This window comes from Danaus plexippus, chromosome 14 (assembly GCF_018135715.1).
Source record: "Danaus plexippus chromosome 14, MEX_DaPlex, whole genome shotgun sequence".
NCBI lineage: Eukaryota > Metazoa > Arthropoda > Insecta > Lepidoptera > Nymphalidae > Danaus > Danaus plexippus.
The window spans coordinates 5,769,627-5,787,189 of record NC_083546.1 but is presented as its reverse complement, the minus strand read 5'-3'; positions in this window follow the sequence as shown (position 1 = coordinate 5,787,189).

The window sequence follows — 17,563 nt, the reverse complement described above, 5'->3', positions numbered from 1 at the left end:
GTTGATTTCAGTATATATTTATGCAATTCTTAAAAATAACTATATTGTCGCAAAAGAATATATTCAAAGATCTTTTTGATCCTTTATTCTTTTGTACTTTTTTTTTATATAAAAATATATTAATATACGCAACAAAATACGGTTCTAGTAAACCATGTACATATATTACAATTTCATTTGTACATTTCACAAAAAAACATAAAAATATTATTTATAATTGTTAACATTGGAATTCAGAATAAAATATACTTTTCAGATAAATAATATTTTGTTTTCTTTCAATTAATTGTATTGTACATACATTAAATTGTCTTTAGAAGGGGAATATTTTGATTAATATTACTTCCAAATTCTACAACTGTTTGGGCTGTTTTAACTCACAAGATTAATTTTATCAAATCAGGTCAGGATGCTCATCATTAATTATAAGTAGAAATTTATCCACTTTATAAAATATTTCATATGGTCTCTGATATCTTGATATTATAACAATCACAATGATTTTATCCTTAACATGAAGATTTTCATAATTCTTGTCCAAATATTAATATGTAATGTACACACAAAAAATTTGAGCCTAAATTGCCTGTGGGAGGGGGGGGGGAGTTAGTGCGCCCGTCCCAAGAGGGACTCTAAAAGGCCAGACCTTAGCTCAGGACATCGTTGAATGGGAGTGGGGTGATGGGACTGCATGACGGCCTCCGACGGCAGAACGATGGAGCGAGGTGTATGATCTCTCTTCAGCGGCGAAAACGTTGTGTGTTGGTGTTGTTATTGTGTGTCATGGGCGTGTTCATGTCTGTGTTATCGGTCGTTGTTATGTCGTGAGGGTCTAAGAGGACGTCTTTATGACGCCTCTTGCCTATCGAGGAATTCGAAGACGGGGAATAGTTGCACGCTTTGACTATTATCCTGTTGGTATTTATCATAGCGGTCTTGAAAATTTCTTTAATCACACTGCGGAGATCGGAGTTCTTGATATTGGGTGCACCATGGCAGTGCGCATAAATATATTTTAGAGGACTTGCAGTTTGTTTATTGCTGAGGGACGAGCTTGGGCGATGCACTAGCTTGCGTACGACATGATAGGAAGTATGCAGATCTTGTAAAGAGTGACCTTATTTCTAACGGACATTTAACTTTTCTTGCAGATCAAGGGGTATAGGTTACCTAAGAAGTAGGCCATCCTATTTCTTACTGTTTGAATGTGAGATAATTCTCCAGGGTGAACCCTAGATATTTGGCTCGGTTTTGCCAAGGAATGGGACTATCGTAAATAGTATTTTTTAGGATGGGATGTACTCGGATGTTTCTGCTCAAGATGACTGCAGTGATTTTTTCGGGGTTGATTTCTACTCACCATCGACAAAATCATTTGCCTAAGGTGTTGGCCACTTTTTGGAGGCAGAAACAATAAAGTCAAGGTTTTTTTTAATCTATACTCTTGCCTCTATTTATACCAACCAACACTCATTGTTGTGTCTGCAATTGCACAGGTGACTACGCAGGTGGTTATGCAGGTTACACCTGATTATTTTGACCGTCCATAATAATAATTAGTCTAAAATTAGTGATAGATTAATTTTGTAGCAGTCTCGGATCTAGAAGATAGTTAATTTCCACACTGAGGTTATATTCGAGGTAATATGGGTTAATTTTATTTGAGACAATGTCTAATTAAATTATAAATTTCTTCTATTTTAATATCAATTTCATTTAAACGTGTATTGTGGTGTAAAAAACTTAAATATTTTGTAAAATGTTAGTATTTGTATACAAATTAAACACCTTTTTGGTTTGTATTTATAAAAACAAGGAATGAAAAAGGAATTTTTTTCATATCTGCTATATCTTAGAAGTTTATTATAGTTAAGACGTTTATTATTTCGTGATAATATATAAACTTAATGTATAAGTCATATTCTGTATATTCCGGATGTGGTTAGTCTAAAAAGAGGTTTTAAGGGCTTATCTAAATCTAAAATCGAGATAAACGTTCAATGTTAAGCTATAGATACTTTAAAATTATCTACTGAAAATGTTTTTATTGCCTAGAATTTATATTGACATTTAGTAACGTAATCCTTATTCGGGTACAGCAATTTTAAAAACAACGTTGTTTGTTTAATTTGTTACTTTATAAGAAACATTCTTCTTTATAACCCAAATAAGGTGATAAAAGTCATAAAAAATAATATGACAGACAAAAAATTTGACATTTTTTTAGTAAATAAATTGGGGTTTACCGTAAAAATTACAGAACGAAATTTTGAAGAATTCAAATACCTTAAAATGTATAATATATTCTTAGAGCAATTTCTGGTAAAGAAATAAGGAAGTAATATTACAGTAAAATACATTTCAAAGTTGTTCGTCAAAAAAATTGCTCGGTTTATATATTGGTTAAAAAGATAGAATCAGATGGGGCATTCTTTCGTTTCGTTTCTGCTCTGCAACTAAATTAAAAGAAAATTTACGTAAAGTGCTACTGTAATATTTCCTTTCACTTTCATTGGTTTAAATCTTGCTAACTTACTCGTGAAATTCTAAGACATCTGTCAATACAGGAATATTATCATAATGATTTCCAAAGTAATGTTAATATTTTCTGGATAGCGTTTATTCAGACACAAAGAAAAAAAGAATGAAGAAGAAGAAAATAGTGAGAAATGAATAAAAAAGAAAAAATTTTACGTGAATGAAGATTCAAGAAGATTCCAAGAGATTATTTGTCTTCATATTTGTTAAGAATAAGCTTTGGTTTTTCGTTAAATTTCAATACAATAAAAAAGTAAAACCTTTTATTGGATGCAAACATCATGAAGGATCTCAAGAGAGAACCCATGTGATTATGTGATTGTGCTGTGCAGGAGCATTTGAAACAGCGTCGTTGAGTAATATTTAATATCTATAATGTAATAATAAGGTTACTTAATATGTGTATATATCTACTTAAAATGTTTAATCATAATAAATATTATATATATCTGCTTCACTGATTTAAAACCCGGTGTAAGGCAATACAAAATTTGACAACAAATATTTTAAAAGAAGGTACTAGATGTCTGGAAAGTTTGTCAAAGTGATACATTAGAAATACACTTGAGCTGGTTACTATTTAAGAACGGTAGGTATTAATAAATAATTGAAAACAAAATAGTTCTGAATATTTTGTAAATAATTTAAAATATTATTCTAATAAGTGAATAAAAAAAAATAAAACATTACATAACATTTTGAAAATTTAGATATCAGAATAAACTATGAAAATTATTAATATTTAAAGTATAAAATAAACTAAAAAATATTTTGCAAAAATTAAAGTTTATTGCATCGATCTCAGAAGATCGAGGGGAGAGAGGTAGGGGCCGTGACCGTTGTGGACAGATTAAAGGGTCTTGGACTCGAAGGCTTTTGAATAGGGTCATTATATTCAGTGGGTTTGTGGTTTGTAGAGGGTTTTGGTAATTTTTAACTTATGCTCCTTGCAGTTTGCAACGTATGGCAGCACATAAAAATTGGGACTGGTCTCGGATGTATATTGGTTTGAGAAGAAATATGCAGAGATATTGACTCCTTTCCGCCAATGCTTTTAGAAATCTCCCAAATTTTTTGACCTGACGATAATCCAGTCGGACTTTTCCTTCTTTGGGGATAGTGAGGAATATTTTAGGAAAAGCTACAAATACAACATTGTATATATGTGGTGTATTGTGATTGTTTCCGCGTTTGAAATGGAAGATGAGGTCTGTGTCTGAGAGGGGTGTGCGCAATTTCGCACTCCCATTGATTCTTGGACTGATGATGGGTATGAATATAACTGTTGAGGCAGCGATTGGATAGGAAACGATCTTAACGCCTGTAACTGAACTCATCAACATCAAATGTGTGCTTAGTGTAAGCTCAGACCACTGAGGTCTAGACAGTCTCTGACCATAAGTGACCTTTTTGGATAATGTAGCCCAAGTTGAAGCTCACGCAATTTGTCCAGCCATGGCGCTTGCTGGGGCTATTTGATGGGGGTGGGGGTGGTGGAGACGAATATATGTCGGCGTCCGCGTGTTCAGGAGTAATGGCGTGTAAGCGGAGGCATCTGTATTTAGAAGGTGGTCGGATTAGAGCCGAGTGGGAGCTGACTCGGGTTGGGTTGTTATTTTAAGCTTGAAAAAAATACAAGTTCGGTTATGTCCTTTGTATTTATTAAGTGGGAATTGCGCTCTAAAACGTGAAGCCAGTACTCCATGGACTGGAACTTTAGTAGTAGCATGATAATGGATATCGTGACCAAATGCAAGTTTTTGGAAAGACTACACTGATCTTGACTGTTTTGCTGAAGTCTGAACAAAAATTTTGAGGGAGACACGATTTAGACCTTAGAGGCAGCAGTAATGCTCTGGGGCCCTTAAACAAAAGAAATAATCCAGCACGTTAAATCCTGTATTATGGTTGTTAAAAGTCCGTGTCCGTGAACTGCTCAGTGAGACCAGGAGCGGTTTAGAAATAGCCTGAAGTAATAGTGACATAAACTACACAGTAACACAATTAAAAATTTTCACACTAGGCCCTGCACAGAGAGGCTGTTTGTAAGTCTGTTAAGTTCATTACGGGTGGAAAGAGGCTAGGGTGTGAAGGTTGCTCTGCAGGTGGGAACAAATTATAGGAAAATAATAAGATAAAAGAATAAAAGTACTATGTGTACCTCGAGTGGATGATTTGAAAAAGTTGACTTTAGAAAAATATTTGATTTTAAAAGCGATTTGTAATAACATTGTGTAAATTAGATAAAAAAATTAAGCGAATGATCAGTGATTTTTTAATCAGCTATGATATTACAACTGGATTTTTTAACAATCTAATTTATAAAATTTGATTTTAAATTGGTATTTGAAATTAATTATTAGATAAGGAAAGTTGAGACTTAAGTATATATTTTTTTAAATACTGTATTACTATGTCGCTCTTTTGAAACCTTTTTTTTACTTAAAAATAACATTGTTTTTTGGGTAATTATAAAATAGGTAAAGATAAGCTGTTTCAAGATGGGAAAATCCTACTTGTGTGCATCTCTTATGAGAAAGAGTCGAGCTCATGAATCTGAAATTGACAAAAATGTTCATCTTTTTTTGATTTTTCAAATTTTTTAGAACATCCCATTTGAAAAATATGACTGATCACTAAGTCCTGGAACCACCTAGAGGATGCAACCGTTAAGTTAAAAAATAATTTGTTTCATCGGTCTAAGAGTATTTAAGAAATTGGAGAACACACTCTCTCCCTTTTTGAAGTCAGTTAAAAGAAATAAACTCGGTGAGAAAATGTCAAAAAAATATTATCGAAGAAGAAGATATGTGAAATGCTAAGGCCTTTTGATATGCCATAATGTAATTTAAAGAGACCGATAGCCTGTAAAATAAACCAAGCACAGGCAGAAAATATACAAGCCGTTCGAGATGACAGATTGTTAATTAGGAATAATCTCCTAGGCGCCAAACATTGGCTTTAAAAATCGCAGCAGCAATTAGCTGGATAATAATCTTTTAGAGCGTGCAAGAAGCCGTGACTATCAGAGCGCAAAATCAAATTATGGTATGGCTACCGATAGATCTGACAAAAGACTGTTATGTGAAATGTGAGTAAATAATGGGAAGTACACTGAAGAATCCAGAAGACGTAGTATCTCAATAATGCACTTGTTTGGCGATTGAAGCAGCGATAAAAGTCAACACGACAACATGCAACAAATCAGGGCGTACCATAGTATAGTGTTTACTGAATAAATACTGTGTTGATCTCTTGGGTTGCCCCACACCATCCCTCGACCTCGATCACATATATACTATATCTTGCTTATGTTGAATAAAATATGAACAATGATTAATTTTTGCAGAAATTTTAGTTATAATTGAATAATATAAAGCTTTTGAAACTACTCCGTGTCAATATATTTTTATTTATTTTACAGACGTTATGCTTTCTCCGAACCACAAACGTTTTAAGCATGGTAATGATGTAATAGCTTTATTATATACTTAAAAATGATAGAACTTTATACTAAATATACGTTACTTTTAAATATCATCAATTATTCTTATATATACGAGTATATAGGACATACGCATTTCATAATTCAGACATAAACATTTTTTTAAATAACATCATTTTAAAAATAAATTTCGAATAAACAAAAATTAGGCAAGAACGAAGAATATGATAAAATTAAAATGGTAAATTTACTAACATTGAGATTCTTCAGAACTTGTACTATAAAAAGTTATAGTCAAGTACAGAAATTGAAAACCCATTTTGTATCTAAAATAGATGCATCCAATTTCATTTTATAATTTAACAATTAAAGCACAGAATAAATGAACTCAGTTATTTTAGTGCTTATCTCAAAATACCAATAATGTTATGATCGTTGCAATTGTTGTTTAATATATTATATCGGATTTGGACCATGGAAATGTTTGAGCTGACCTGACAGTTGCTATTGTGTTAAGAATTAAATATACTCAACAATTGCTTGTCTGCTATATTAAACAGTAAAAATATCGGAATAACTAGTTGTTAATTACACGAACTATTTCAAACATCTAATTGGTTACCATTTTTCATGATTACAGGACACAAACTGAAGCTACGTTTACCATTTAGTTTGAAAAGAAGATGTCTTTAACTGCAATAATTTTGTTACTTGCAAAATATTGACAATTTAAGAAAAACATGAGTTATCATAGCGCCATTAATTAGATTTTTCTGTTATAAAGAATATTATTACATCAATTTAGAAGAAAACAAAACACATTTTGCTTTTAATAAAGGATATTACAAGTGGTTAAAATGAAGTTATTTTAATTCCGGGCGTATTCCCAAATCTCTTCGGTTCAATAATTAAGGATTAATTAATCATCAAAACACTTCGATTCTCTCAATTAATCACCCATTATATTAAGCTTTGTCTCGCAAGACAGCCTTCTGAAAAGAAAATGTTTCTTTCAATTAATTTAAACATAATTTTACATTTTGGAAACGAGCCGTGTCATTAATTTTAACATATTATAGTTTACAGTTTTTAACATTTAGCAAAAGTATAACCGATAAAAAAAATATATAGTTTCGTATGTCTCTACAAAGAATAACAATGATTACATTAGACTGTTTCTAATCCCTTGCGAATTAACTATTAAGAATCCTTTGAAGGACATAAAATAGTTTAAAAAATAAAGGTTGTTGCTTTTAAATGTTATTTCTTTTAAACAATGACATGTAAATGAAACTAATATTTTTGGGATATATTACGCGTGCTTTATTTTTTGTTAAAACTACATACTCCCGATGTTTCGATTACTTTTCAGCAACCGTGATCACGGGCAAACGAGATGTGAAATGACATGGTTTAATTTAAGCTCTTCATTCATATCAAATTTAATAATGCTTAGTTAAAGCAAGTAAGAAAAGTTTAATTTGTCTTCGAAAATATCTGTATTTGAAAATACAACAATGTTACTTCTAGGAAAGTTACCATATAGAATTATAGTTAACAACGTATCTTTGATAAGAAGGATAACAATGTAATTGACTGACATCCGCTTGGTTATCCCGACTTGGATTTCAAAGCAAATTGCTCAATCCGATTGTCGTCATTTCATTAGCGATATGTCCTGCAATAATTTCAGTACTGAAATCGCTATTCAATATAGATTATAAACTCTGGCTAGTGCCCAGTTCAACAAAATAAACACCATGATAATAAACAATTGCCGAGCTGGGTGGGAATTTAAACAATAATACATTTATAACATTGTGTTACATAGAGGTTTGTGATTAATTACTATAAGAAAAAAAAAAACGAATGTACTATAATGAATATTTGAATCAAGTTCATGCATTGAATATAGTATAATATTTTTATTTTTTTAAATATTTATCGATATGAGATACCAATTAATTATGGTTTATAAAACACTTTTTCAGATTGCAATATCGATTCGTATTTCTTTATGTGACGTGTTGTTTAATATTTATTATTTAACAAAAAAATGTGTTCGAAATCTTTTTTAAAAGATTGGGCATCGCTGCTGCCCACGCACCGTAATATGACAATATATTATTTGATTCCCTATTTTTATTGGACTCGATTGTTATATATTAACATAAACGCGACAGCCGTTTTCCTACCATGTCAAAAATCATTCATGCCAGGGATCTGAGTAAGGATTATAATTCGTTCTTAATTCTCACTATGGATTCTTTTGACAAGTCCTTGTTGTCGAACCACACAAAATAATATAACACTACTTTAGAATTATTCAATCCTTGTCTCAACTATATAGGCGGTATGGTATGTCTCTAAAAATCTGAGACAACTGGTAAGAAACAGGATTGTTTTGAAAGTTCATAGCAAAGGATATATAAAGTTAGGACTAAAGTTAGAGTAAAAAAGTTCACAATAAAGGAAGTTTAGACCGTTTTGATATTTTAAAGTTTTTAAACAATTTTCTTGGGTAACATAATAATGTTATAACTTTTCATGATTTAAAACACGTCATACAACTTTATGAGTGAAATAAATTAAGCCCTTCACCAGTTATAAAGCCATCAGGAAAAAATGAGGTAATTTTTTAACAGAAATTTAAATGAATTAAGTTTTTTTTCCATCCCAATACTGGAAAAATAAAGATAACGAATTTTAGAAATCAATTATTACCTCCACTGCATTATGCAAGCGCAATAAAATGCATATTTAATGAAAACATAGGGAAAACTTCATGCAGTTAAGAATAAGTTGATATTTTTAATGAATGTAAGAATTCAAATTCATAAATAATTCATTATCCTACCGTTGAAAGGGAAAACACGTTTTGGACACAAAATTACATTTCATCAACTCTCAAAGCTTTGGATAATTAAAAATAAATACTGACAATATCAGTTTGTTTTAAAGGAGTTGTAAATATTCATGAGCATTTTGTTATGTAATTTAATAATGTAATGAATTAAAAGCTAAATAGCTATAAATAGCAATACAGGGGTTATATAATTAATATTTCTTTCACAACTCGTAATCGCCGTATTAAGTAAGAACAGTTTGTTAAATTTAGAAATCAATTTCAGTTACTATATATATATATATATATATATATGCTGTTTGTTTCACTTACTTACAAATAAACAAATAAACAAATATATATATATATATATATATATAAATATATTAACTGAAATATTCAGAAACTAATTCTTCATAAGCCGAAAGTATTGACATTTGTAATAATTATCCGCCAGGGGGATAGAATGCTTCGACTAAATAAAAATCTAAAAAAATACTACTGTTCACTGTTTTAGTAAATACTCTGCTTAGGTTTTAAAGTCCTTACAAAATTTGTTGACTAACAGAGTTTTACACACATACATACACGATCTTTGAATTATAGTTAAAATATATATTGTTACCAAATTTGAATAAGAAAATCATTTCATTTGGTCTGAATAAAAATAATCAGAACAATATGCTTCGTTATTTCTGAATACCCTCGAAAACCTTGTTTCGTAATAATTGTTTCCCTGTATTATTATACGTTTTTATTTTAATTAAATAAGTCCCAAGAATTAAAATATTGATTAATAATTTCAGCATATTCATAAAAGAAAATATATAAATAAATTTATATTTACTCAAAAATAATAAGGTGAAATAAGTTTAATTTAATATCGGTGATTAAAGTAGCAATTTATTTTAAACGTGACGTCATATCGCCACGTTTACGTGTCATTAATGTGGTCATTAAGTTTATTTCAACTAATTAACTATGAAAAATTAAGGTTGGAATACTTTTGGATTCTATTCCCATAAGAGTTCAGGTTTAATTAAGCTGGATAAATGTGAAAAATATTTTTATATTGCCCAATTATCCTTAACGAAATATTATCAGGACATCTATAAATAGAAATTGACCAATATTGGCTTATCTTGAATCGACTAATTGTAAATTAGGGAATTTTATTATGATTTATGTATTTTTTAATGAAATATCTAGGATAATGAAATCGAGTTATCTGTATGACAGAATTACAATAAAACCTAATATGAATCGTCATATTATTTTACACTTAAAAAACAAATTACAGTATCAGTGTCAGAATGATAAGGTAACCAAATTCAACTGAAGGACATAAATACATGATGATAAAAAAGCCTGGCCAAAACAGTTATAATTTTTGAATGTATAATTTTTTTAATATTTTATTTTACACTTAGACTTTGTACAATGCAGGCATTATATTGGTGTTGAAGTTGTGCGTCGGCCTCCAGACTAGACATATATATGTATTCGCGAATTTTAAAACGCGTTATGTTAATAGAGCTTACAGTACCTTGGGAAACCGACATCCCCAAAGATCATGCCATCAAGGTCAATAAGTATTTCCAGCTTACTAACGAACTCACTTCAGATAGATTCGTTGTAAATATGATCACGGTAGAAGTGGCAGCGGGTGGTATAATAGCTATATCTCTCTACAACCTACTAAAAGACTTGGGACTGTCCAGAACTAACATCAATTAATTCTTAGAAAGTACTTCGAAGGTAGCCCCAGTATCTTCGTTTTAAATTTGTTTAGCTAGGCAGACGAGCTTGGAGGATGGAATTGAGCGTTTAATGCGAGCTAGTTAGGGGCTTATTTAACCTACACCTGGGTCGCAATTCCCAAGCACTGTTAAAGCTTCTCTCCCTCCAACTCGATAGATCCGGCATTATAGCGGTGAATTCATGAAATTCTGAGAAGTTACGTCTGAATATTTTTTTAACTATTACTGTAATACCACAAAGACTTAGTACTGTCTACAAAACAACCCAAGTTAGAAAGATATAAAAGTAAGAAAGTCATAGAAATCTAGAACGAAAATATTTTTATTTCTCTGTTTGTGTTACTAAGTTGATACAAAATAGACAATATTTTATAAGATTTGCAATTTAATAAATCTCAACCCGTCATAAATTAAAATATACAAAAATATTTTCCCAGCAACAGTTCATTGTTTTGTATTCAATGCTCTTGTATTTCTTTATATAAAGCAAAACTATTTTGTGATAAACAATCGCTTGAAAAAACTAAAAAAATCGAGCTTTTATAGCTAACCGAAATAAAAAATAGAAAATAATTTTCAATTACAAAGAAATTATATTACATTCGTAGAAGGTCAAACAATTCGTTCGTGAAGTTAGTAACAGAATACTTTAATTCAGAGTAAAAAGCGTGGGGTGCTTGATATTGAATGTTACAATCGTTCTAGTAGCAACTATCAATATACAATGAGAGAAGAGATATGAAGTGTAGTCAAATGCGACCCGCACTTTTGACTCTGAATTAAATTATTCTAGTAATAATTTTAATTTTATTATAATTTTATTTTGAGGTAAATTCATTAACCAAGTCGGTCCTAATAAGAATAATAGAAAACTGTTAGCAAATTATTGCATTGCCATCGGTCCTTGATACGTATGCAAAGTTTTAAATTATTCAGACTTCTAAAAACCGGTGAAAATTAAGGTCAAAGATTCCGTTACGTACATACATACAACATAGCTAATAAAAGCGTGCAAAAACGTTAACTCTTCTTTGAATAAAACTAAGGTTCTTTATATTTCTAGCCCTTTTTTATTATTTTACGACAACATAATCCCGACCTTTCGGTTACTTTGCAGCAACCGTGATCACGGGCACTTTTATCTCATCTGTCCGTGATCACGGTTGCTGCAATGGAACCAAAACGTCTTTGTTGTTGTTAAGTAATAAAAAACGCGTAGTAATATCCGAAAACCTTAGTTTTATTTAAATAAATACAGGAGAAAATATTAGATATCATTAACTGTTTGTATTTTTTAATCTAAATAATTAAGGTAAAATAAATATTGCTATTTTAATTGAAAGTGGTTGACTCTCATTCCACCCACTGCCATTCCAGCAGTCATGGTGGAAATGAAGCCATAGATCTTGAACGTACTATATCAGTTACAGCTTATTCACTCTAGCTTTCAAGACATCTAAGTTATAATTAGAAGGAAATAGAACAAATGCTTTGTGGTGAGCATGAAGAAAGGGGAATCGTATAGCTTCGTATCATGCGAGGAAAGTTTACAATGAAAGGAGGAGACCCGCGCGCCGTAGTTCTGGTCGTCCGACAGGTCTTAGGAGAAGGTATAAATCGTGCAATTATGTAATGCAAACATTCTCCAAGCCCTATCCTATGAAAAACCAAAACACCCCAATTATACCTCTATATATATACCTGTTATTAAGGCAGATTACATTAATCTTAACTAAATCACGGTCACCAATAACCTTTTTTGGACGTCTCTTCAGGGAGCCCAAAGCAATGCGGTGACATTTTTCAGTACCTATCTAGGTGTACTATAGGTGTTCTACTCACGTCTGGACCTGGATTTTGGAACAGAAGCTGTGTTAGAACTGCCGAACTTTTTCACTTTCCTTTTCACTTAATGAACCGCTCATAGTTAAGATTTGAGGATAGTTCAATATCTAATAACTGAAGCTGATCAGTGCATTCCAAAGATTATGAATAAAGCTGCCGTACTCTGTTGAAAACTTTAAGACGTCAAGTGATCCTGCTAGAGTTCAGCCGTTTTCTTCTAGAACTTCCTTCATAATTATTTATTGTTCACCATAAAATTCATAGCCAACCAATTTTAATGAAAGTCGGTCATTAAGAAGATCATCGTATAATGAGATCTAAGATTTTCGCGAGTATTCATTTAAATGAAACTAGTATTACTCGGATTTACTACGCGGATTTTATTATTTAAAAACTACATAATCCCGACGTTTCAGTTACTTTGCAGCAACCGTGATCACGGGCCCTCGTCACCTCGTCTGCCCGTGATCACGGTTGCTGCAAAGTAACTGAAACGTCGGGATTATGTAGTTTTTAAATAATAAAATCCGCGTAGTAAATCCGAATAATACTAGTTTCATTTAAGATCATCGTATTCCAGATGCATTATGATTCGTAGGTTTAAAGTATGTTTTGTAATATTGTTGAGTATAAAGGTAATTGATATTGGAAGATAATTGGCAGGTCTGCACAGCTTCCGTTCTTAGTTACGGTTACCACTTTGGCAAGTTTCCAAGATTCAGACACTATGCCGTGTTCAAAAGAGGTAGAATATTTTCATTAAAAAATTGCAAGTTTTTTATAAAAACTATTTGGATTTGAAACAATTCTTAATTTATGAGAAGCAGTTAGTGTACAAATTAAAAAAAAAAAAAATTCGGAATATGCGATAACGAAATAATATTTCAAAATACTCAAATCGCTCCGCACAAAAATTCTTCAATTTTGTGTTCGATTATAGTTTTATGAAAGTTTTTCAAGTCTTGTTCGCATTGTTAAACTTATAAAATATTATCCGTTATACGAATAATATTCGCAATATTTTACTATCAAATATTTTTTTTCAATTTTAAGAAATTAGTTACGTTTAATAAATTCAATTGTGTATTTTATGCCTTTTAAATTAAAGATCCATTTTTTTTTATTAAAGACCAAATTTAAAAGAATCAAAAGCTGTTTCAACTACATACATAAGTCCGATTCGTTAATACATTTTTTTAAATAGTTCTAAAATAGTTCTTTAACTACTCCTTAATCTAGTGATACAAAATACCTTACAAAATATGAGTTCTTTGAGACAAATTTAATCATGTTTCCATATTTAAAGAGTGAAACTGTAAGTATATAAATACATTAAGTTATTAATGGATTTATTATTTGAAAAGAAAACTGAATTATGAACATGTTCTAATATTATCTAATCAGACAGCAAATGGTTTTAATCAAATTGCTTTGATAGTATATGAAAAATTCATTTATACAATTTTTATAGAAAGTTTACGATGGTAACATTGTTATTGCTATGTTTTTAGACCTTTTCTGATATACCTCATACAATTTTAAAAGTTACCCCAAGGAATTAGACGGTTTTATAAATAAAAATATTTTTTTTTGTTATTATTAGAAGATTTTGATTTGCATATAATCGAACTCTGTAGTGACAGTGATGTTAGCACTGTTATAGGTAATAATAATCCACAAAAAATGCATCTAGTTACGAATTTCACAGAAGATAATATGCAAAACATGACCTCAAAACTTATTTCACAGAAGAAGCCAAACTCGTCTAATAAAATTATAATAAATTTCTCTGACTTCCAAAAAATATTGAAGATATCATAGGTGTCCACATATTTAGTAAGCAACAAAGTGACAAAAGAATTTAAATGTTTATTAGCACTTAGTGTAATTTTAAAACTTTGTTATTTTTATTTCAACCAAAATATATTTGTAATGAATATAATAAATTTAATAAAAATTCCCTTAAGGGAGCTTTCACAGTAATCTCCAGTCAGATTATTTAGAATTAAATATGTTTATAATCTAATAGCTAATAGATTGTTTTACTTAGACGGAGGAATGTCAATGATAATGATGAAGTACAGTTTTCGTGGACACTTTTGACAATTTTGCTATCAATCATAAACAATCGAATCACACTTAAAAAATATAATATAACTCGTTCAATAAAAAGAAAGTTTTGAAAATATTAAGTTTTTTTTTATTACTAACAAAGAAATTATAGATAGAATGTCATGTATAACTATGAAAAACCTATTAATTCTAGAGGTTAATGTTTTCTGTTCATTATTGTGTTTACAGTAAACAAAACTATATGAGAGTACAGCCTACAATTACAGTAAAGAATACAAAACAATCAAGTGAAGTACATATATCAATTTAATACAAGACACTGTAATTAGTGATTTCTGTTGTTTTTAGTCTTATATTCACAATATATTTTTAATATGAAGATGTATGGGATTGTTAATCATTTTTCATTATTTATTCTTCATAGAAGTACAAATTTGAAATTTTCTAAATGTAATAGATTTTATATAATAAAAAAAAATATTGAGACGTTCTAACATTAATCTATGTACCATTTATCTGATAAGACATTTTTTTTTATTTTCAAAATTTTAATGACAAACCAAATAATTTTTAACCAAATAATCTTGGCATTTTAATTATATTAATATTTATTTTTCTGGTTACATTTATATATATTTTTTGGGTGATATCGTCCAAAAAATAATTATAAATCTTCTCAAAATTTAATCTATTTTCAGAAGTATATATGAATAAGGACAACATTTACTGAAAAGTATTAGTATTTGTCAGTTTTTTATCTTTTAGTATAGGTATGATATGGTTGACTAGGAGACTCAAAATAGAATCAACCTCGTGAAGTAAAAGGTAAAAAACCAGAGACGTGGCAAATTGGCCAGCAATTTGAGGTTTCCATATCGAAAATCGGAATATCACTATAAATTCATTATTTTTTAACTGGTCCATATAGGGCTTCCTCGAAATAATCCCAATTCTTAACATGTCTATGTTATTTAAAGAAATCTTCAATTCTTTACTAAGACCATATTGTGTTTACGAAGATAACAATTTTTATAATATAAGTATTATACAAATTTTTACGAGCCTTTATTCAACTAGCAATTTATGTGCATACGTAACTGTTATACTGTTCGAGTGAAATCTTGCAATCCAATTTTGAGAAAAGTATCTTAACCTATTGAGTTAAAATTTCCTTCAAGTTCGGTTTGAATAAAATTCACTTCAATTTGCTTGGTATGAAAAAACAAAAATATTGTATTATACAAATAATGTAATGTCGTGATAAGTAGGTCGTAAAAGATGATTTTTTTATTATTTTAGCACATTCAATTCGATGTTTATTTAAATTAAATATTGCATATAGTAAATCGATTACATTTTCTCAGGTTTCTCGTGTAAAGTCCTGTTGTTGGAGTCGACCTTAGTAAAATGTTCTGGAGTGTAGCTCACTACAATTGTTACACGGACTTTAGATATTCCTATTAACACACCGTCTAAAGATTGATAACCGAGGAAATAGTTGATGAAATACTTGAAATAAACGTACATACATATGTTGGATGTGAAAGTTTTTATATTTTGTAAAAAAAAATTTTGTATGAGCAACCAAATCAAAATTTATTACTCAGTTTTAAACTTTACTTTATAATATTTAAAGAGAGTAATTTTTGCATCTAATTTATAAAATATATGTAAATATTTAGTTAACAAAACTTTTATATTTATTTATAAATTAATTTTAATGAATATAATGTGAAAGTGATTAAATTTTTAGGTTAACAATTTCCTTAAAAGGATAAGAGCTTCTGTAAAGATCCTCTCGGGAAAAATTATCCAAGGTTTTTACGATACGCCAACAACAGGCATAGGGAGTCACATACAAAAGGTTCTTCACATTTCAATTTAATTTCAATGGAAGCTATTCCTAACCTGAAATGAATGTATTCGAATCGGATTAATATAAATTGCAAAATATAAACCGATTTACCAGACCGATGAGTATTAGTTGTGTATGTATATAAATATACTACTACATATTAGAATTTATAGAAATTAATATGTTTTAAAAGGAGGCATCGAATATAACTTGCGTTTCTACAAGGATGTCTATAAGTAGAGACATCCTTAGTGCGATGGTGCCAATAAGATCACAATTGATTGGAACGTGATTATTTGTATGAAATCTGAAAGTTTACGAAAACAAAATTATGAAAATCACACCTATTTTTATTTTATATATTGGTATCAACGTGCATATAATTCCAATGGCACACATAAGTGTGTCTGTTTAAAGTAATCGATTTCTTTTGTTCAAGTAATAGGTCCTCTATACAAAAATACATTTTAGTTTCTCATATGAAATGTACTACGATTTGTTGCTTATAGCCTATATCGCTTACTGTTAAATGATGTTGTCTAGAAATAAAATATAATAGGAATTATAAAAGAAACTATGTTATGTCTATTGAATCTTGATTGAATAAGTGCACTGCATAATTTGGAGAAATTCTAATTTTACTTAACTTCATTTATAAAAAACACCATGTTAAAAAAAGTTGTTACAAAAGTATTGTTTATTTTGTGTTTTACGACTTACATTCATTCCCAGTGGTACTTAATAAAGTTTTATATTTCTTTTCTTTCAAAATTTCCACCCTAGAAACTTTTCCCTCTTTTATATATTACACAAGAGTGAATGCATATCAAAATATTAATTAAGTGCTAAAGAAAAGCTTTTATTGAATAAAATTATTTTGTGTTTATTTTTCAATTAAAAGTACATAATACCGTATAGTATTGATCACTTTAAAAGAGAATGTATATGATATATATTCAAAAATATAAGACAGGCTATTCAATAAACAGAGCACTTCTCCGGTGCCGTGGATATAGGTCAGTTTGTTCCATGAAAAGACACGGTAACATCTCCATATTTGAATAACAAGCATTCTCTAACATTGTTTTGTATGTGTCGTCACAGATTTTGTTCACTGTATGAGTTCATTTTTGAGATATTCCAGTAGAAAATAAAGGAATACCATCTTTATTTACTTTAATTTTTGAATATCTCAGAATATT